At 45.3% G+C, this 21,052-nt stretch overlaps 1 protein-coding gene across 7 annotated transcripts in view; it reads left to right on the top strand.

The window, feature by feature from the left end:
- Nucleotides 1-21,052, top strand: part of EXTL3 (exostosin like glycosyltransferase 3) — a 157,761-nt gene that overhangs the window by 26,519 nt on the left and 110,190 nt on the right. For all 7 annotated transcript variants that reach the window (XM_039530564.1, XM_039530554.1, XM_039530565.1 and 4 more), the window contains exon 2: nucleotides 263-419. The gene's annotated coding sequence lies outside the window, so the exon portion shown is untranslated. The remainder of the gene's footprint in view (nucleotides 1-262; nucleotides 420-21,052) is intronic.

Below are 21,052 nucleotides of genomic sequence, written 5' to 3'. Positions count from 1 at the left end.
TTGAATGTCTTCGTGTTGCATGCCATTGTTGCACGCTGTTACCTTGTGGCATGTATGCTCCAGAAAATAAAGGAAAGGGAGTAAACTGTCATAGAGTAATTGAGTGCACAGACAGTGGCTCTTGTGCACCAGTAGACTTTGGAGCGCATAGATATATTGCATGGGGCTGGAGTTGCCTGATTTGAAATGCTTTGGTTCCAAGTTCATCAGCTACAAATAATACACCACAATTAAAGAAGTCTTTGTTTGTTTTTGTGTTTAGCTGACCCTGTTGATCGTCCATGGGTGCATTGTGAGATCTGAGCAAGAAGGTGGTTGCGAAGGAGTCTGAAAGCGCCCAGATTAAATTTTCTCATTGGTGATCACAGCGATCTGACTGGTCGGAAGCTGGATTCACGTTGCAGAAACCTGATTTTCAGGTAAGGTGTTTACTGTGAGTTCAAGCATGCATTACTCCTTGGATGTGACTGCCGTATGTCTTCATGCTGAAATGTGGTCCAGGAGAAGCTACACCAAGTCTTCTTAAATTACAGTAAAAACAACGAGGAGTCCTTGTGGCACCTTAGAGGCTAACAAATTTATTTGGGCATAAGCTTTCATGGGCTAAAACCTACTTCATCAGATGCATGGAGTGAAAAATACAGGAAGCAGTATGTATATTACAGCACATGAAAAGATGGGAGTTGCCTTACCAAGTGGGGGCTCAGTGCTAATGCGGCCAATTCAGTTAAGGTGGAAATGGCCTATTCTCAACAGTTGACAAGAAGGGATGAATATCAATACAGGAAAAATTACTTTTGTACTGCTAACGAGGTCAATCTAGTCAAGGTGGATGTTGTCCATTCCCAACAGTTGACAAGAAGGTGTGAGTATCAGCAGAGGGAAAACTACTTTTTGTAGTGACCTATCCATTCCCAGTCTTTATTCAGGCCTAATTTGATGGGTGTCCAGTTTGCAAATTAATTCCAATTCTGCAGTTTCTCACTGAAGTTTTTTTGTTGAAGAATTGCCACTTTTAAGTCTAGTATCAGAGGGGGAGCCATGTTAGTCTGGATCTGTAAAAGCAGCAAAGAGTTCTGTGGCACCTTATAGACTAACAAACGTATTGGAGCATGAACTTTCGTGGGTGAATACCCACTTTGTCGGATCAAGTGGGTATTCACCCATGAAATCTCATGCTCCAATACGTTTGTTAGTCTATAAGGTGCCACAGAACTCTTTGCCACTTTTAAGTCTGTTCATAGAATCATAGAATATCAGGATTGGAAGGGACCTCTGGAGGTCATCTAGTCCAACCCCCTGCTCAAAGCAGGACCAATCCCCAACTATTATTGTTGCTCCAGATCCCTAAATGGCCCCTTCAAGGATTGAACTCACAACCCTGGGTTTAGTAGGCCAATGCTCAAACCACTGAGCTATCTGTTTTTGAGTGTCCAGGGAGATTGAAGTGTTCTCCTACTGGTTTTTGAATGTTATAATTCTTGATGTCTGATTTGTGTCAGTTTATTCCACATAGCCAGACAACCCTGCTGTCAGGGTGCCAGTGCCTGAGATGATGGGTTGTCCAGGATTCCTGGATTTATGGATCTTGGTTAGCAGATAGAATACCCCTGGTTGGGGCTCTAGGGGTGTGTCTGTGTAGATTTGTTCCTGTGCTGCTTCAGGGAGTTTCTTGAGCAGACGGTGCAGATTCTTTTGGTTACCCTCTGATCCCACTGATGGTTATGGCCTGTAGAAGATGGTGTCAGAGAGTTGCCTAGCAGCCTCTCATTCATATTCCAACCTATTCATGATGACTACAGCACCTCCTTTGTCAGCCTTTTTTATTATAATGTCAGAGTTGTTTCTGAGGCTGTGGATGGCATTGTATTCTGCACGGCTGAGGTTATGGGGCAAGTGATGCAGCTTTTCCACAATTTCAGCCCATGGTTGTTGGTGGAAGCACTCAATGTAGAAGTCCAGTCTGTTGTTTCAACCTTCAGGAGGAGTCCATGCAGAATCCTTCTTTTTATAGCATTGGTAGGAAGGTTTCTGTGGGTTAGTGTGCTGTCAAATGGTGTGTTGGAAATATTCCTTGAGTTGGAGATGGCGAGAGTAGGATTCTAGGTCACCACAGAACTGTATCATGTTTGGGGGAGGGGTGGGGCAGAAGGAGAGGCTCCGAGATAGGACAGACTCTTCTGCCGGGCTAAGAGTATAGCTGAAGAGATTCACAATATTGATGGGTGAGTTAAGGGAACCACTCTTGTGGCCCCTTGTGGCATGTAGGAGCTTAGATAGTTAGTGTCCTTTTTCCTCTGTAGAGAAGCAAAGTGTGTGTTATAAATGGCTTGTCTAGTTTTTGTAAAGTCCAGCCATGAAGAAGTTTGTGTGGAAGGTTGGGTTTTTTTTATGAGTCTCCAGTTTTGAGAGCTCGTTCTTAATCTTCTCCTGTTTGCTTTATAGGATGTTGATCAGGTGGTTCTGCAGTTTCTTTGAGTGTGTGTGGCACAATCTCTCACCATAGTCTTTGTGGTATGTTGATTGTAGTGGATTTTTTATCTTCAGTCCTTTTGTTGTTTTCCAACATACATGGGGCAAAATACACCTCCATTGCTTCCTTGTGTATGTGCTAAAGCGCTCTTGTTCCATTGGAACACTGGCACTTAACAGATGGCTGCCGCATACTACTCCAATGCAATACAGTAGTCTGCTGTTACGGTATTTTTAGAGTGCCAGGCACTGAAATACCTGGGTGCTGAGCATATGAAAAGGGCCTAAGACTTTGAAGGGGTCAGATGTGTCCAGGGAGCCCTAACAACTCTTTTGTCTTGCTGAGCTTGTTTCCACTGGGTCTGAGCTACAGAAGTGTCCCTTCTTCCTCTGAAAGGTCTTTATTCAGGTAGGTAGCTGTAGAGCTCATGAGGTTCCAGAATTGGTGTCTCCCCTGGAACAGATCAGACCAGCTGGGGGGCATGGTTTGAGACCCCGATTGAGAGTTCTAGCAGATGACTGAAATTCTAATGGCTCCAGCTATGCCCGTCCCCAAAACATACTTCTTTCTTACAGCCACTTCAGCTCCAGACGTGGTTAGTTCCCATATTTACAGGCTTCTGCCTGCTATAAAACACTCAGCCTTTTCCTCTATTCTAGTTGTGTTGTGGTTTGGTGAGGGAAAGGCACTGCAGCACTTGGGTGTCTATTGGAAAGTAGTGACTGGGGATTTCAGGAGAAGCTCGTAGAGTTTCCCTGTTTGTGGATGAAGAGAGACGAGCTCCCACTTTCCCAGTCCTGTTGGGAGGAAAAAAATGCTTCCTCTATCTCAGGAACTGTTCCTAGTATGTCCCAGAGGAAGCTTGGTGGCTACATGGCAAGTCTGTGGCAGAGCTTAGACTAGAACTCAGATCATCTGACTCCCTGTTCCTTGCTTAAGCCACTGTGTGAGATTTCCTCCTACAGTGTATCCAAATGTAACTGCACGAACAAGTGGGCAGAACATAATCCCCTCTGCTGGGCCATCCTAGATGCAGTATTACTGCAGCCCTGTGTCCTTTGTTACTAATTTGGAAAGGAAGCTGTTTCCCCCTCCTTCCCATTGCCCTTATTAAAATCTGAGTTGTGGGAAAATGTTTGAATGACTTTATAGAATCCAGATGTTCTGTCTGGGAGCAGGAAGCCCAAATGCTACTGCTGACCCGTGAAACTAAAAATAGTGACAGCGTTACCACGAGCGTCTTCCTAAGTTCAGTGTGCAGCTCCTCTCACCAGCTGCACCTTGGTGGTTGGAGGCAGATGGAACAGGGTGCAGGCAAACAGCTTGTTAGCTTGATTGCTCAGTATTTTAATTGATTTTGTTTTTATAACGGTAGCGCCTAAAGGCTCCAGCGGAGATCAGGGCCCCATTATGCTAGGCACTGAAAAGACATACAATAAGAGACAGCCCCTGCCCAAAGAGCTTACAATCAAATTTAAGATAAGATGGAGTGTAACAAATCATTGGAGGGAGGAGGAAGAAAACCACGGGCCAGGTGTGTGCACAGTATGATAGGTCCAGATCATGAAAAGTGTTACTCATTTATTATTTATCATCAAGATAATCAGCTTTCCCAGAGTGCCCCTCCGGTGGCTGACTTCCTGGGGACACTGCAGCTGAGGTGGGTCTGGATGGGGGACCCGAATGAGGCAAAAGCATTCCAGGAGTGCATTCCCCATGCAAGGGGTTTGTTGTGGAAGAAAGCACGGCGGCACCTGGAGAAGAAGTGAGCAAATGGGCATTCAGGGCTGGCATTGCTGGCGAAACGGAGGGGGTGGGGAGCAACGTGATGAGAGTAGCTTTTCTTTCATGCAGTGTAGATTATAGTAATGTTGCTATGGCCACAGATCTTCAAATAGCTGCAGCCAAATTATGAATTTCCTCTTTGAATACCTCCTAACACTGAAATCTGTTTGCTTCTGAAATAATCTTCCAGGAGATGCTCTATTGCTGGTGACATTTAAAACTAGACAAGAGCCTGTACTGCTGGCCCAGCCTAGCTGTAGGAGGATGCTCTGAAGAGTCTCTTCCATTGCTAGAATCTAGGGAAGCTTTAGGGGCCTGTTACTCCCAGTTAATCCCCCCCTACTTCTCCCCATCCCGGGGGGGTTTGGATTTCCAAGATGCTAGAATAGCAAGGAAACTGTTACTGCACGTCTTCCCTGACCGTGCTCCGCCCCCTGCAGAGCGTTCTCAGTGACGTGTCCAGGGATAGCTCTGCCTACCCAACTTCCCCTGCAGAGCCATGGGGCTCCAGAATCAGTGGCAGTGTCTCCTGCTGCTGCAGTGACTGAAAGACTTCTTTGTTCCCTTCTGTTGCAGCAACGCCCAGGCACGAAGGAGCCTGTCCTTAACACCGTGTCTTTGGCAGCATAGCCAGATGGTGCCCATGCAGTGGCCTTCAGCTCTTTGAGCGCACTGGGCATTGTGGGGGGAGGGGAGAGGGGCTCTTCGTTTTCTCTGCAATAAAGATCCCCATCTTGCTCAGAAATCAGTCACCGGGGCTCTTGTCCCTCTGGGCAGCGAGGAGGAGAGGGAGGAGAACATTAGTTTGTGCTGAAGCACAGATGTCTGAATCCTTGTGGAGGGACGCGTGTTAGAGCAATGAGCCATGTCTCTGCCATGCTCCTGTGTGTGCTCAGTTCAGAAGCAAATAATCTGGCAGCTGAATGGCATGGATTCGTCTCATTGCCTCGGGAGTTTCCAGGCTCAGCTAATGTTTTGTCCCAGCAGCACCCATTGACTTAGTCTAATGAAGGTCTCATTAGGGGTTTGGGCACAACACTGTGAACAAGGGACTCCTACGTTTTAATCTCTTCTCTGCCACTGACTTCCTCTGCGGCCTTGGGCACTTATCTGCTCTCTGCCTCAGTTTCCCCAGAGCTTCTACCTTACATCCATCAGTTTGTTACTGTCCTGTCCTTTCAGGCTGCCTTAGCTATTAAACTGTGCAGTACCCTAGAGAGGGATGGATGTTATTTGTAGGGTGCCTTGGGCTTGCACGCATGCTTAAAGATGTGTCACTCTGGGAACAGCATCCTGCAGCTGGATGGCTGGGTTGAGGGAGGGAGCTGCTGCACTCAGGACTGGGGCCCTTTCCTCCTAAAGTTTCTGCTCTAAATATATTGGCAAGCAACGTTTACTTGAACCTAAATTAAAAATTCAATTGTTTATACAGCTTCAAAAGCAGGAAATCCTAATAAACCGAGCACGGTGTTACCAACCTGCACGTAGAGCTGCAGCTAGTGCCTCGCGGCACTAAATTCCATTTGTCTGTAACATGATGCGCACAGATAAGGGCTGTGGATTGTGGCTCTTGGACAATAGCGGGTGCAAGGTTTGTGTGTATACAATTAAAGAATAAGCTTGACTGTTGTGAATGGTCAGACTGTGACCCCTTGAGACCTGGAAGGGCTGAGGCTTGTGCCATCGGTCAATGGAAAGGTTGTTTGCCCTAGGTTTGCAGTGAGGTCTCCCGTTTGCCCTACAAGCTCCAGTGCTCTCCATAACAGGAAATAAGCAGAGACAAACCCAAAGCAGATGGTGCCCTCATAAACCTGGTAGGTGGAGCCACCCCGCCATCATGTACCTTAAATATTAGTGTAACTGTCTTACCTTATACAGGAGCATATATGGTAACTTTTAAAGTGTCTCAGGTGCATGCAGAGTCTCTAGCCTTAAAGTACCACCTGTCTGACCTCCTGCCCTGCATGGTGAGTTCTGTGGTAAAGCAGTGAGTTCCTGGAAAAGATGCTCCTGTCCTGCAGGAGAGGTGGTGTCACAGGGTCCGCACAGGTCTCCACCCTCTCTAGCCTGTGCCCTGTGTTGGCTGGTTAAATAAAGAGTCCCCACGCCTTCTTCAGTGCTTCACCCTTGTGTCTTTATTTACAGTGCAACAGTGTAATCCCCCTTATTCCCGCAACAGCTATCCCCAGTCAGACCCTTCCCAGGGTCTCCTGGCCCGTGAGGCTCCTTGCCTTTGGTGAGGAGACAGAGATGTAAGCCTCCTATTCCCTCCCAGGCTAGCCTCCTAACTGAGCTTTCTCCAGGGCTTTTATAGCCGTCTCCTTCCTCAGCCCAGCTGTCTCTACTTAGCTCAAGTCATTGCTGTGAGCTGGCCCTTGTTAGGGCCTACAGCTGGGCTCTCTGCTGGCTGCCTGGGCCCCTGCACCTGGCTTCCCTCCCAGAAAGTAGGGCCTGGCCAGCCTTTTGGCAGGGCATTCAAGGGGTTTTACCCCAGCCCTGCCACAGGTGGGATACCCATTTGTCCAACGCAGAACTTCTCCAGTAGTCAGTTTTTATTTTCTCCCTTGTCTTTTCCTTCACTGCTTATCCTTTCATTGTGTGTGATGCTCATTTGTTGTATCTTCTTGCGATTTTGATTGTAAGCCGTCTGTTGCAGGGTCTCCTTTTTCTTTTGCACAGCATGTAGTGTAAAGGGGGCCCTGACACAGAGTCCTCTTGACACTATTGAAATATAGATGATAAATACTAAGAATCCTCTTGTTCTAAGTGTATAGGAACTACCTGGAAACGTCCTCCACCTTTCTGTTCATGTAATCACAGTATTTAACATTCCTATTATGTGCCTCAACCCAATCACCTTTAACTCGATTGTTCTGAGATTACTTATCTGGGCGGGATGGAGGTTCATAACGTTAAATGGGTTTGAAATTACTGCATTAAATATCTGTAATTGGGGTTATTGCGCTGGACTAGCTGAGTCCTGGAGTTTGCAGTAGGCAGGAATTAACAAGGATGTGTTCTTTTTGCTGTGGTTGCTAGTTGTGCAGCAGTGCTTTTATGTAAAGAGCCCACCCAATGCACCTTTTAGCAACGTACAATGGAAATGAATGGTCAATAAGACTGGGGGATTGATGCTACTTTCTGAGTCCCTGGTTTACTCTGCGGTGCACAATGAAACCCTCTGCTTATAGTGAAGCAGTAATAATGGGCTCTTATGTAGAGTTGTTCTGCCTAAAGATTTCATAGTGCTTTACAAAGGAGGAAAAGTAACATTTGTCCCCATTTTATCAGTGGGGGAGCGGAGGCACTTAGAGAAGTGACTTGGCCCAAATCACACAGCAGGTCAATTAAAGAGCTGGGAATAGAACTCAGGACTCTTGGCCCCCAAACCAGTGCCTTGTCTGAAATTACACTGCCTCTCTTTCACGCCGTTGACATAAATATCCTGAATTGTTTCCGCGTGTTTCCTGCAAGGAGAAGATAGAAACTGCAGTTAGTGTGACCTCAGCCTGGAAGGAAGCTGCATTGTTTGCGTGGGGGAAATCCATGACGCGAGGGAGCTAGTGTAGAACACGTTACTCTGGCACTAGCCAGTGTTCCCTGATCAGTGCTGTGTATTGGTATTGCAGAAGGCTCCAACTTCTCCCAGCATGGTAGGTCCCATGACTTGATCCTGTCCATACTGAAGACATGAACGTTGTTTTAGTCATAAGTTGTAACAGGATCCCCCTGTGCTGTAGAAATTGTAGTTTAGATGGGACCTTGGTGCTGGCATCAGAACTTAAAAGAAAGGCTGCTTAATAATGGATGTGGGGGAAGTATGAGGGTTTGGGATGGTGCCAACATCTGAATAAGGATGTCGGTGTGGGGAGGAGATGAAAGAGAAGTGAATGAAGGGGAAATGAGGAGAGGTTTCTAGAGATGCATGATGAGGAAAGGAGGCAGGAATCAGCTTTCGGTTTCTCCTAAGTGAATCTTTCAAAGCACACATGCTCATTTCTATGAGTCGTTCTATGGCAATTGCTGTAGAATTCACTCATGCAGGTGGTTAAAAGCTAAATGTTTCAAATGACCACTTTACTGTTTGCTTGTGAGGCACAGCTATAGACCAGACAGCTCCCTGCTCCAAGGATCTTACAGGCTAAGTCAGACGAGGCACAGCAAGAAATGAAAAACAGGGTATGGTGGCATGGGATAAACAAGTGACACGATGAAAAAACCATGCCCTGTACTTTCTGTACGCTTCTTGTTTTCTCAGTGAGTGTGCATTGTATTTTGTCATGTTAATACATTATCATTTGAAGGAGCAAAGTCATTTCAAGATGCAGAAATGGAAATGTGTTCTGTATGGAATGCTGCTGAAGAGAACTACATGTCAAGGAGGGCAACAATGTAAATCAAGCCAGGAAAATGTGTTCTAAAAATGTCGGTCTGAAGAACAGATGCAAGCCTATTGGCTTGTTGCCACCACTTGTACTGAAATTTGTGATAGTGATCGAAGTTAGCAAGCCTGTCTGATGCTGTCCCCTTCTCCGCCAGTGTGGCATGTTATCAGAAAATTGACCATAACAACGGCATAAGCTTAGTCTTACTCTACCATATCTGCTGCTCCAAGCGTTTTCCAATCACAAGTGCCTGCTTTATCGACAAACAGGTCTTTTGGCATCAACATAACTATGAGTGGGTGAGCTGGATTCTGTTCTACTTTATGCATCACCAGCACAACCGTAAGCTAAATTCCCAGCGCAGATTCTCTTCCTGGTGATGAAGCGAGAAGCAGAAAGAAGAGTTATCAGATCCCAGTGGCTGTAAGAGTAGCACTTAGAAAAATCATCTGTTGACTTGCAAATGGAAGCCATTGCGAGAAAGTCACTTGACGCTGTTTACGTTGGAGTCCCTTTTCTTGCTACAGCTGCCCTGTTAAGGAATCCGGAACTCTGTTCTGGGGTCTTCCGCAGTCAGATGTACCCATTGTGCTTTTAAGGGCAAACTTTGCTGTTAATATTTGAAACTGAGTTTTTTCTCATTTATTTAAATGTTCTGCAAGTGTGTGTGTGTGTATATATATATATATATATATTTCTTAAGGTTCCTATAGATGAATCATCTCTTCCCAGCAGCGTTAAAAAGTTGTTAGCTTTTCTATTAAAGTCAAATTATGTGAGCTTTAGCACTTGACACTTCAGAAAAAGGAAGAGTTCCCCTAGCTTGAAACTTGGCATATCATCACCTCCATCTGGGAGTAATTTTTAATTTTAAAAAACAAACTGTAAAAAAACAAAACTATAAAAACAGTTTGGCCTTTCCAGTGCATTATAAAAGGATTCCCAACAGTCTCTTAAGGCACTCTTCTGTTTCATATATTTAAACTCTATGGGATGCTATGCTATTAGCTATCTATTATGCTGCAAAACTGGTTACAAAAATGTGTTGTAAATACAAAATCATGCTTTAAGTCTTAATCTGGACCATATATTCTTAATATGGATCATTCAGGAACAATTAATATTGGAAATGTGTAAACAGCAAAGAATTTTTAAAAATAGTCACAGATCCTGTGACACGTGATATACAGTAGCTTAGTTAGCTAATGTTGTTCTGGGTCTCTGATAGCAAACTAGAAAATAAGTTATATAACTAGGGTTGCCAACTGTATAATCGCACAAACCCAAACACCCCTTCCCCATCCCTTCTCCGAGGCCCCGTCCCTCTGCTCACTCCAGCCTCCCTGCCTTTGTCACTCGGTCTCCCCCACCCTCACTCATTTTCATTGGGTTGGGGAAGGCGGTTGGTGTGTGGGATAGGGTGCAGGCCCTGGGCTGGGGCATGGGACCGAGGGGTTTGGACTGTGGGAGGCGACTCAAGGCTGGGGGTTGGGGTGCAGCAGGAGGTTCTGGGTGCGGGCTCTGGGAGGAGGCTGGGGCAGAGGTTCGGGGTGCAGGCTCTGGCCAGGCAGCACTTACCTCGGGTGGCTCCTAGACTCATGGGCGGCCAGGCTGCTTTGCGTGCTGCCCCTGCCCCATTGGCCTTGGTTCCCCATTCCTGGCCAATGGGAGCTGCAGAGTCAGCACTCGGGGTGGGGGCAGCATGCAGGGGACCCCCTAGCTGCACCTCCTCCTATGAGCCACCGCTGGACATGTCACCGCTTCCGGGAGTAGCACAGAGCCAGGGCAGGTAGGGAGCCTGCCTTAGCCCCACTGTGCCGCCAGACTTTTAGCAGCCTAAAATCTTCTGGTTTGGCTTCAGTAACCACCAGGAGATTGAGCCCGATTCCGGGAGACCCCTGGCCAAACCAGGAGGGTTGACAACCCTATATATCAGTGGTCCCCAACCTTTTCCAGGTGGCGGGCACCGAACGACAAGCCACCGAGGACCATGGCCGGTGGACAAGCATCCACCGAAATGCCGCCAAGAAGCGGCAATGTCAAGAGGCGTCGCCGCCAAAATGCCGCTGAAAATCAGCGGCATTTTGGCAGCGATGCCTCTTGGTGACACCGCTTTTCGGTGGCATTTCGGCGGATGCTTGTCCACCGGCCAGTACGCGGGCACCGCGTTGGGGACCACTGCTATATATAACACTTTTATGATTTTGTAAATTCAGACTTGGTGGATGTGTGGGCACGTCACTGCCCTCTGCTGGAAGGAAGCTAGCAGAGGAGTTTGGTTTTGGTTTGGTTTTGAAACTAGCAAGCTGTACTTCAGATTCCCTGCAGTATATCTTTGGCCATGGGCTTGCAGCATTCCAGACTGTAGATGGATTTTGCCTACCTGCTCCTGATGTTTCAGTGTCTTTCCACTTATTAGCTCATGTTGTCAATTTCTCAGAGGAGGAGGAGGAGGATTTCCCATCCTTTATTCATCAGCCTGACCCAGCAAACTTTCTCCCTCTCCCTAAAAGAGCTCCCTTGATTAAGTCGTTCCTACCTCATGGAACCTCCTGGGGAGGAAATGCTGCCAGGTTTAATGAGCAGAAATGGCAACCAATGTCAGACTATATTGGCCTCCTGAAAGGATCTCATTTCGCCTTCATTTCATCATTTGTCTGTTTCAGATGAGCTTGTTTAGAGCTGCATCTGATTTTTAAGATGACATTTTCTGCAGCGTGGTTATGCATGTGCAGAGGTGTAGAGGTGGGAAGCCGACTCACTAGAGAAACACCACAGTTTCTGGGGATGTTTAACACTCACCCCTCCTATGTCTCTTTTTGATGTGCTGCTGTTGGTAAAGCCTTGTTCATGTTCTGTTACTCCTTCGCCCCAGGCCACCCGCGCTCCAGTAATCATGGGAGGTTTTAAAAAGACCTGATTCTGGGCAACAAGGAATCATGATTATGGAAATCTGAATGTCTCATTCAGTAATCAGAACATGTATTTATCCACCACCTGTTCAGAATGCTCTCTCCAAGCTGCCCATGTGTGAGCTAAAGGAAATTTAAACGGAATATTACTTAAAATGTGCTTGCTCTGAGATAAATGACTGTGTAAAACTGGCACCTTCACACTTACCATCATCATTTTTGTTTTATTTCATGCTATTCGTGTGCAAATAAAGTCATGTCTTGTCCAAAAGGAGCATATGGTCTAAATTAGGTTGATAACATAAAGATGATTATATAACAAAGGGTCTTATACTGTAGTTAGATTAGATTCTGTTTTTTTAAATATAGGTGGGGCTGGTAGCGAAGTCGATTATTAAGGTTTTAATGACACTTCCTATTATTAGACCCTGTTTTCAGCTGCTTATAATTTTGTCAACCTCAGTTAACCAGTTGAGCTGGTATTTTCCATGCTGGGTGTCTGTCAAAGGCTGGATATTTTTGGAAAGATTCATCCAAAACAGTTCAGCCATTTCCGAGAATGAGGGTAAGGTTTTTTTTTTTTTTTTTTTCCAATGTGTTTTTTTAAAAAAACCCAGACTCTGCCTTTCATTTGAAAAGCCCTAGCACCCCCATGGTAAGTCTTTTGCTGTCCCTGTGAACATCGGCCAGAACTTGGCTGTTATAAACGTTTGCAAAATCTCAGTTTGCACATGCTCAGTAGAGACTTCTTAGAGTTTAGCAATTTAAAATCTCCAAATATTCTGTGTACCCTGGGCATGCTCCATCCCCTCACAGCTCCTAGTGCTGACCAGATCGCTCATCCCCACAGAGCAAGTAGGCATGCTGCATCCCTGGGTGTGGGAGCTGAGAAGGACGTTCCCTGTCATTTCTGCTTTGGGGCAGAGGGGAGCTGGATACTGGAACAGTTAGCAGTGAGCCTGTCTGACCTGTGATCTCAGTGACCCTCCAGGCAGCATGAATGAGGAAGCTAGTGAGTAGGAATAGGCTGGTAACCTTTCCTCTGTCCCATATGACAATGGGGAAACTGGGAACAGAATACTGTCTAATTCTGGGGTCTACATTTTAAAAAGGATGTTAAAAAATCAGAGACTTTACCATAAACAGCCACAGAAAATTGTTAAAAGGTTGGAGAGCATGCTTTACAGTGGGAGATTTAGGAACCTCAATCTCTTTAATTTATGAAAAAGAAGATTGAGGGCTGACTTGATTACAATGTCTTAATACCTTCATGGGGAGAAGATACTGGGTACTAAAGGGCTCATGAATCTAGCGGAGAAAGGGAGAACAAGAACCAATGGCTGGAAGCTGAAACCAGACAAATTCAAATTGGAAATTAGGCACAAATTTTTAACTGTGAGGGCAGTGGTAGATTTTTTTGGAAGTTATGCTTTAGCCAAATCAAAGTTACCGGGCTCAATATAGGGGTAACTGGGTTAAAATTAATAGCCTGTGACAGACAAGAGGTCAGATTAGGTAATCTAATAGTCCCTTCTGACCTTAAAATCTATGAATTATTTGTATTACAGTGGCTCCTAAAAGCTCCAACCAAGATTGGTTATTCCTCTGTCTTAGGTGCTGTACATGTCCCGATAAGAGAGAGCGTGTGTGCCCCAAAGAGACAAATAGACAAGACCGACAGAATTTGGGAAGAAAGAGAGCTTTCTTATCCCCATTTTATAGATGGGGAAACTGAAGCATGGAAGTTAAGTCAGTTGTCAGGGCCTAGAATAGAGCCAGAACCTGAGCCCTCATCTTGTAGGTTCAATTCTAGAGCCTTAAGCGCAACATTCAAAGCATCTGGGGAGACAGCGTCTGAATATGTTGGCCTATGCAATCAGGCTTGTTTCGTTAGGATTGCTTGTGAACACGGGGCTCTCTTAGCACTGCTTTGGTGGTGTTGGGCTGCTGGACTTAATTTATTTCCTCCTCCCTCAAAGAAAAATCCCATAGAACCATTTTTGGTTTTGAAAGCAAATTATATGATGAGTGCAGCGGAGTTTCTTTTTATACAGATAAGAATGCTGAGATTTTTGCTATCTCTTTCCTTCATATTTACATACTGCACAGTAGACGCTTCACTGGAAATTTAGAGTAATTTTCTTTAACAGAAGCGTTGCTGCTTAAACATATTTGCTGCATTGCCATTCTTTCTACTTTTATTATGGAAGACATTTGTGTGACGGGACTTTGGCCTATGTGTCTGCTTTGCCTTAATTGCTGCCCATGTCGACCATCCCCTTCTTAAATCCTAATCTTTTGTGTCATCCCAACTGGTGTAATATGGCAATGATTTGTAGTGGTGCAAAAAGTGGATTATGACTTCAGGTGAGGAGGAATGAACAGTGAGAGAGGAACTTAAAAATCCAAAGATCTTGTTCTCTCTAAATGGCTCCTTGAATATGAGCTGCATGTGGGTGGAGTTGTTTCTTTGTGAAAGCCTTTTCCAGGCTTGGTAGGGAAGTATCAGCTGGGACTTTGTGACTGACCAATCCTAGAATTAGATCTAAGCTAATGGGTTTCCTTAGATGTTCTCTGTTCTCTACATCATCTGTTCTCCACATCATCTCCTCTATCCTCCTGCACCTCAGGTGCATAAGGTGTTCACCAGTTTCTACCTTTTATTTCGGTCTTGTACTGGTCTGCTCAGACTTCTGAGTGTCATGTTGATGAATTCGGCTTCAGTCCCTATTGTTCTGCATAATGCTTCTCTAGGTCTCCCTCTTTTTCTCTGCCTAGATGGAGTTCATATTATCACTCAAAGTGGAAAAGTGCAGTAGCCCTGGCACTACCACCCGCTGTAGCTGTGGTGCAGGAGCATAGAATACTGTCTTGGGGAGAGAGACAGCTGGGAAGAGGGCTTAGAATCTGCCTGAAGGGGGCACTTGGAAGGCAGATGGAGAAGGAGGTGAAAAGAGACTGTGCTCATTTGAGCAGGGTATTGTCCAGAGGAAGCTGTGTTAGAGGAAGCTGGACTGTGAAGGACTGTGTGCAAGGAGCCCAGCCGTGAGGTTGATTGTTGGGACACTGACAGAAGAAATACAGTTTGGGTGTCTGGGTGTAGCCCTCCGGGTGAAGAGCTGTTGTTCGCAGGTGGACCTGCTGGAAAGAGGCGCGCTCATTGCAGTGTCAAAGCAAAGGAGCATCGCCAGCTGGAGCGAGGGTCAGGCAGGACAGCGGGGTGAAGCTGGACTTTGCAGCCAGGCAGAGGAGAGGTTGATTCCCTCGTGGGGCCACACAGTGTGGTGTTGAGAAAACTTCAGTTGTGATGTTAATTTACAGTTTTATTACTTTCCTGAACAATATATTATTTTTACTTTATATTATTAGTCTATTATTTATATTATTTTATTGTTCCTGCTAAGTTTCTAGGTTTTTCCTTTATAAAGTTTAAAGTTTTAAGACTCTGCTCCATAAAGGAGGACGTACTACTTGGTAATACACCTCTACCTCGATATAACGCTGTCCTCGGGAGCCAGAAAATCTTACCGCGTTATAGGTGAGCCCCCTCTCCAACCCCCGGAGCACTGCTTTACTGCGTTATATCTTAATTTGTGTTATATCAGGTGACGTTATATCGGGGTAGAGGTGTACCATGCTAACTCTCTTTTGCTTTCCTCTTCTGCTCTCATCTTGGGGCCATTATTCCTCCCTTCTTTTCTTATGCCAGATGTCCCCCCTCTCTTATTGAGATTACCACCTGGTAATCTAAGTGGCAAAAGTCTTGGGAAAATTAAACTAGATTGGGGGATATACTGTAGGGAATCATTCTGTGTTGGCAGTGGAAGGACTAGACAACCTTACAGATTTTTTCCCAGTTGGAGTCTGTGAAAACATTTCACTGTGATATTTCTTCTGCAAGGAGCTAATGGTTTGTTCATATTCTTCAGATTTATTTATTATTTTAAATAAAGGCCTTTCGTAGGGTGGGATCAAAGTCTTTCATTTGCTCTCTATTCTGCAATAAGGGAAGCAGATTTTAATTATAATGTTTTATCCATTCCATTCACTGGGGTGGAAACTAAATGGATTGTTTGCTTGCTATCTGTACTGTGTCTCATTCTTGAATAATGAAGGACACAGCAAACACTCTGTGTTTCTAGCTCTATTTTGAAGTGTTCTGCTAAGAAATAGTAATATGCTGGGTGACCTGTATGTTCAACTGAAGCATAAACATTCCAGACCATGATAGCAGAGAGCAAACGTAGGTAATGAGTCCAGGCGGTTATGTTGCCAGTTGTGTGTGACATTGTTAGCATTCACCCAGCAAACTTTCTGCTCTTGAGAGCTTTAATGTCTTGCTTTCTCTAGATTTCTGTTGGACTTTAATTGCTCCTAATGGTGCCTAGATATTTCAGAGACAGAAGCACTAGATATCCCTTAGATCTGACCTTGTTTGGGATCTCCTGTGGGGACCATCCTAGCTAAGTGGGCATCCCAGGAGCCCACTTAGCTGCATCCCTTGGCAAGATGACAATGTGCATAAAACGGGAACTGACTGTAGCATCTGTAATCTTTGTCATGGATGAATGGCCCACAGAGGCTACAGATCCCCACTCACCATGCCCTGCATCTTGATCATGCCAGCAATCTGCTCAGATTGAGGTGGAGCAGTGCATGCTGGGACCTGTAGTTTCCAGAGGGTGGATATTGGTATTAAAGCTCTTGGAGGGTGCATTGTATGATATCTGTATGTACCTGTAAGCTGTTGGAGGGTGCATCGTAAATACCTGAGTAGTAGCAATTTTTTTGTCGAGAGCGGGAGAGTGAGAAAAAACCTTGAGATACAGAATCCAATGCTGTACAATGTAAAAATGTTAGGCAGATGGATGAGAAAAATTAAAAGCAACTTGAATCTTTTTGTTTGGTTGGTTTTTGTTTGTTTGTTAAAGCAGAAAGTGCCTTGCAGGAGAGAGAGAACAGATGGGAGGAAAGGGGAGGGGTATAGCAAGTGTGTACAATAACCTGGAAAAGGTGAGTTTGAAGAGTGGAGTGGGAGAGGGCTTTGTGATCAAGAATTGGGAAGGTGTTTTCCCACATAGGGGAGGGGCTGCCGCAGAGTAAACCAAGAAAATGGAGGGGGATTATATGAGTGGGAGTGAAGGAGAGGAGAAGAGGGGATAAGAGCAGACAATTGCTCTAGTTAAACATCCTGTCCTGTGATGCTGTAGTGTGGAAGTCATTGTCTGTTTTCTTTCCCCTGCTGAACCCCGGGAACCAGTATTGATTGGTCCAGAGAATTCCCAGTCCGTCCATGTACATAGCCTAGATGCCGTTGTTTTTAATTTCCAGGTCTGACTTGTTTTTGTTGGAGCAGCAAATCATAGAGGCTGTAAAGAAAAGGTGCTTAGGGTCACAGCTGGGTTCGCGGGGCTGGTGATGGTGTAGAGGTGGAAGGCAGATAGATAGCTGAGTCGAGCGCAGAGGTGGTGAACTCAATCAAGGTAAGACCCTAGATGGGCTTTGCTCTAAACTGGCTGTGCTGCTGCTGCTGTGGCAGCTGATGAAGATGGCCCAAGAAAGAGTCTTCCTGCGGGAGAGGGTTTCACAACTATTCTGGGGGAGAAGAGCCACAAAAACTGTCTTGTGAATTCAGTCATTATACTCTACATCAGACTCCTCTGGGAACTCTTCCTCTTTCACGTCACTCTCAAATCCCCAAGTGCGGAGGTCATCTCTCCCTTTCAAACAAGGAGGGGCTGGGTGTGATGCTCTCCAGCACCATCGACTGCTGTGTGGACTGGAGGGGTCACTTGAGAGCAAGTCTCTCATTGTGCATGCACTCACTGAGCTGGCTGGCTTCTCAGCACCTCCATGCACTGCTGGCCAAGGAAGTGAGGTCTTGAGTTTGGATATCCCTGATGGTGGCGTTTTGAAATTTCGCTGTCGTTGAGATCAGCTAAACCCATTCTAGGTGAGTGACCTAGATACTAAGGTTCTGTAGTCTCTGGCTTCTAGTTGCTAAGCTCTGTAACTTTGTACCTGAATCTGAGTAATGGGGATCTGCTTGCTCAGGGGGAAGCTTGTTTTACTGTCTGTAGAGTAATTCTTCCATGAACATGATGCTCGCTGAGCCTCTTTGCTGCAGACATCTGTCATTTGCTTTTCTCCTTTGGACAATGGAGGCGAGGCGCTTGGTTAAAGGTTGACACTGGTGTGAATGACAGATGTCTGTAAACATTGTCTCTGCAGTGTGTGCAGTTCCTTTCTGGTTTTGTGCCAAACACAGCCCCCGTTTGCCTGGCAAAACAACAGAGAATAAAGACTGGAGCGGCAAGAGAAACGTAACTTGAATGTCTCTTTAAAACTTTTGTTTCACAATGTTTTTGTAAAACTGAATATCTCTTCCCCTCCTCCCCCCAAGATTCCTATAATCTTTAAAGACCTTTGGGAACGCCACCTCCTCAAACAGTAACACATCAAAAGAGTAGCAGTAGATCTGTGGAGTTCAAATATGTGGTATCCAGATGGTGTAGGGAGTTCACAGAGCTCTGAGTCTGTGCCCTGGGAACAGATACTGTCTTGCTGAGAGACCATCTGACAGACTTTCTTTCTTAGCTGAGTTTTCACATCTTACAGGTGACCTGAAAATCTTTTTATAAAAAAACTCCCAAAACTTAAAAATCCCAGGACTAGTAACAGACGCAGTGTGTGCATAAACATCCCAGTGTGTTTGGAAAATGTGTGTTTCATTTGTCTTCGTGGACACTTAAAGCACACAAGCAGAAGAAGGGATTTAGGTTCTGGCTGTCTCTGTAAGGGAAAGTGCAGAACCCTGAATTCTGTTCTAGGCAAGTGAGTGAGTGCACACGTGGTGGACTTTGTGGACTGACGTAGAAGTTCTTACTCTGGTTCCTAATGAATGACCTCCCGCATCACACAAACCTCTCAGCTACTGGCCCCTGTCGTCGGCCAGGAAACCCAAGGAAAATGTGGGCAGTAGAGAATGCACTGTCTTCTCCTTCTTAGAAGACAGTTCTTCCTCACTGAGGTTGAGACTGATTTGCCTGTTTCATATCTAGGGTGAACCCATTGATGTCAGTGGGTTATGGTTAAAGGAATGAATTTGACCTATTAATATTAAATTATGCAACTAAAGCTTCCTTCCATCACTGTAGTACAGGAGTCAGCAACCTTCAGCACGCAGCCCACCAGGGTAATCTGCTGGCAGGCTGCAAGACATTTTGTTTACATTGACCATCCACAGGCCCGGCCCCCTGCATGTGCCTGCGGACAGGTCAATGTCCACAAAATGTCTCGTGGCCCAGCAGCGGATCACCCTGCTGGGTCGCGTGCCGAAGGTTGCCGACCCCTGCTGTAGCATCTGATTAAATACATTCAGAACATCAGTTCCTTCCACAAAACTCTGAAGCACCCCTCCTCTCCAGATTAAAGCCAGCTGTACTTCAGAGGAAACAAATACAGCTGCTTTACTTCCCAGGTCAAGTGCCTAAGGCTGTTTTGCGATTTGGTGGTTAAGCAAAAACCTGCAGAGGAGGACATCCTGCATTGTGCCCTACAAGTGGCAAGACTTGGATTCAGCCTCATTTTCAGTGGTAGTAAATTCTGTAGACAAGGACTGTCTGCTGAGACTGCCAGGCAGCCTGCAGGTTCGAGCCTGGGAGTCCCCATCACTTCCACTGCCCTGCACTGTCCATTGGTTTTTATTAATTATTTGTGTTCTGGTAGCACCTTGAGTCCCCGCTCAAAATCAGGGCCTTGTTGTGCAAAGTGCTTTGCAAACATAAAGACAGATGCAGTCCCTGCCCCAAAAGACTTGCAATCTGTATTCACAGGCAGATGAACAATATAAATGCAAAATGCTAAAGGTACAACGCTGCCTAATTGCATTTCTGTTTGTTTGGAGTTTTTGCTTTCTTGTGTTTTTTAGTTTCCCCCAAACCCATTCCCCCTTCCCCTCTCTTCTTAGGAGCCCACACCAACTTTGCTGCTCTGTTGCTGACACAAAGTGCCCCCTTTTCACCCTGTCCACTCCCACAGTAATAGCTCCTCTCCATTTCTCTCTTTGGTTGCTAGAGCTTTAAAGTCAGAATCTGGAAATAGGACCAGTACTGGAGAAGCAGTCAGCAAAGAGTGCTGAGCATCGGTGCAATGTACTCTGTCCCTCTGCTTGACTGAGCGGGCAGCTGCATATCAATCTGTTGTTTCTAGGTGGATCTCAGGGTCAGCCTGAAGTTGTGTCTTTCACACTCTAAGTGTAGTCCACGCTAAGAAGAGCATAGATTTTGTTTCCAATCCCTGGCAATCATTTATGTACGGTCTTCTCCATCCCCTGATAATGAGCCATTGCATCAGAGTCCATCCCCTTGCAAGGCTGTGCGGTGATCCAGCTGATGAAAGGCCCATCAAATATTGAAGTAGATTAAAACTTTTATTAGAAAATATTTCAAATTATAAAACACACAAATTGTTGACTGCATATCCCAAATATCCCCAGCCGTGTCACTTCATGTGCATTAAAAATGATATAACCATGGATAGGACAAAAATGTATGAACCGATGATTGCCCACAGAATATGGGATAATGTTTCATTCTCATAGCTGCATATCCAGCATACTACACTTGATCTTAGCCGGAAGGCTGAGAAGCCGCATGTAGGCTGTATTGTCATGTCACAGTTTACAAGGAAGAACTATACTGGTTTGCACTAATGACTGGGAGAGCCACTATCGGGTTGGGTTTTTTTTAAGAGCTAGGCAAAAGCCAGCACCTGCTACTTGTTGCCATAATTATTTCCTGTTCTGAATACAGGGGATGACTATGGTAACTTCAGATGCTACCATGTGGTAGCTTTGTGGTATCAGTCAGCAAGGTTTGGTGCTTCGGTGGCTTTTCTTGTACAAGCCAACTCTGGCCAAGGCTGACTTTTAATGGTAACTTGCTAAAGGCTTGGATATTGTGGTGATAGGCACTTTTCCAATGCCTAAGCTAGCTAGGCAACTCCAAGCGCCGAACAATCAAAGAACCAGATGAATTCAGCACACCTTGTCCCTCACTTATTATGACAACCTACCAAATCATTCGTGGTACCTTTTAAAATGAAATCTTGGTAGTGCTTTTCTGTGAAATCTCTGCTGAGAAGTGGAGAGAAATTGCCATTCTTTTCGTGGGTGAGCTAAATTCAGGTTAGCTAATGTAGTATCAATAATAATTATTATATGCTGGAAGAGTTACATTGTCAAATTTGGACTGCAAGTTCCTTAAGTAAGGAACTTTGGTTTATGTCTGTAAGGGACCGTGTATCTAAGGCACTGTATAGCTAATACTTACATGCTGTTTATTTAAAGCTGAAATATCTTAATTGTGGCCTAAGTTTTTCAAGGGTCCAGTGACTTTGGGTACCTCAAATTTTGGCTGCCCAATTTGTCCCTTTAAGATGCTTCAAGTTGGGCACCCAAATCACTAGTCACTTCTGAAAAGTTTGGACTAGCATGT

The sequence above is a fragment of the Mauremys reevesii genome, linkage group 3 (genome assembly GCF_016161935.1).
Source record: "Mauremys reevesii isolate NIE-2019 linkage group 3, ASM1616193v1, whole genome shotgun sequence".
In the NCBI taxonomy this organism is placed as follows: Eukaryota; Metazoa; Chordata; order Testudines; family Geoemydidae; genus Mauremys; species Mauremys reevesii.
This window is presented reverse-complemented; position numbering and strand designations above follow the sequence as displayed.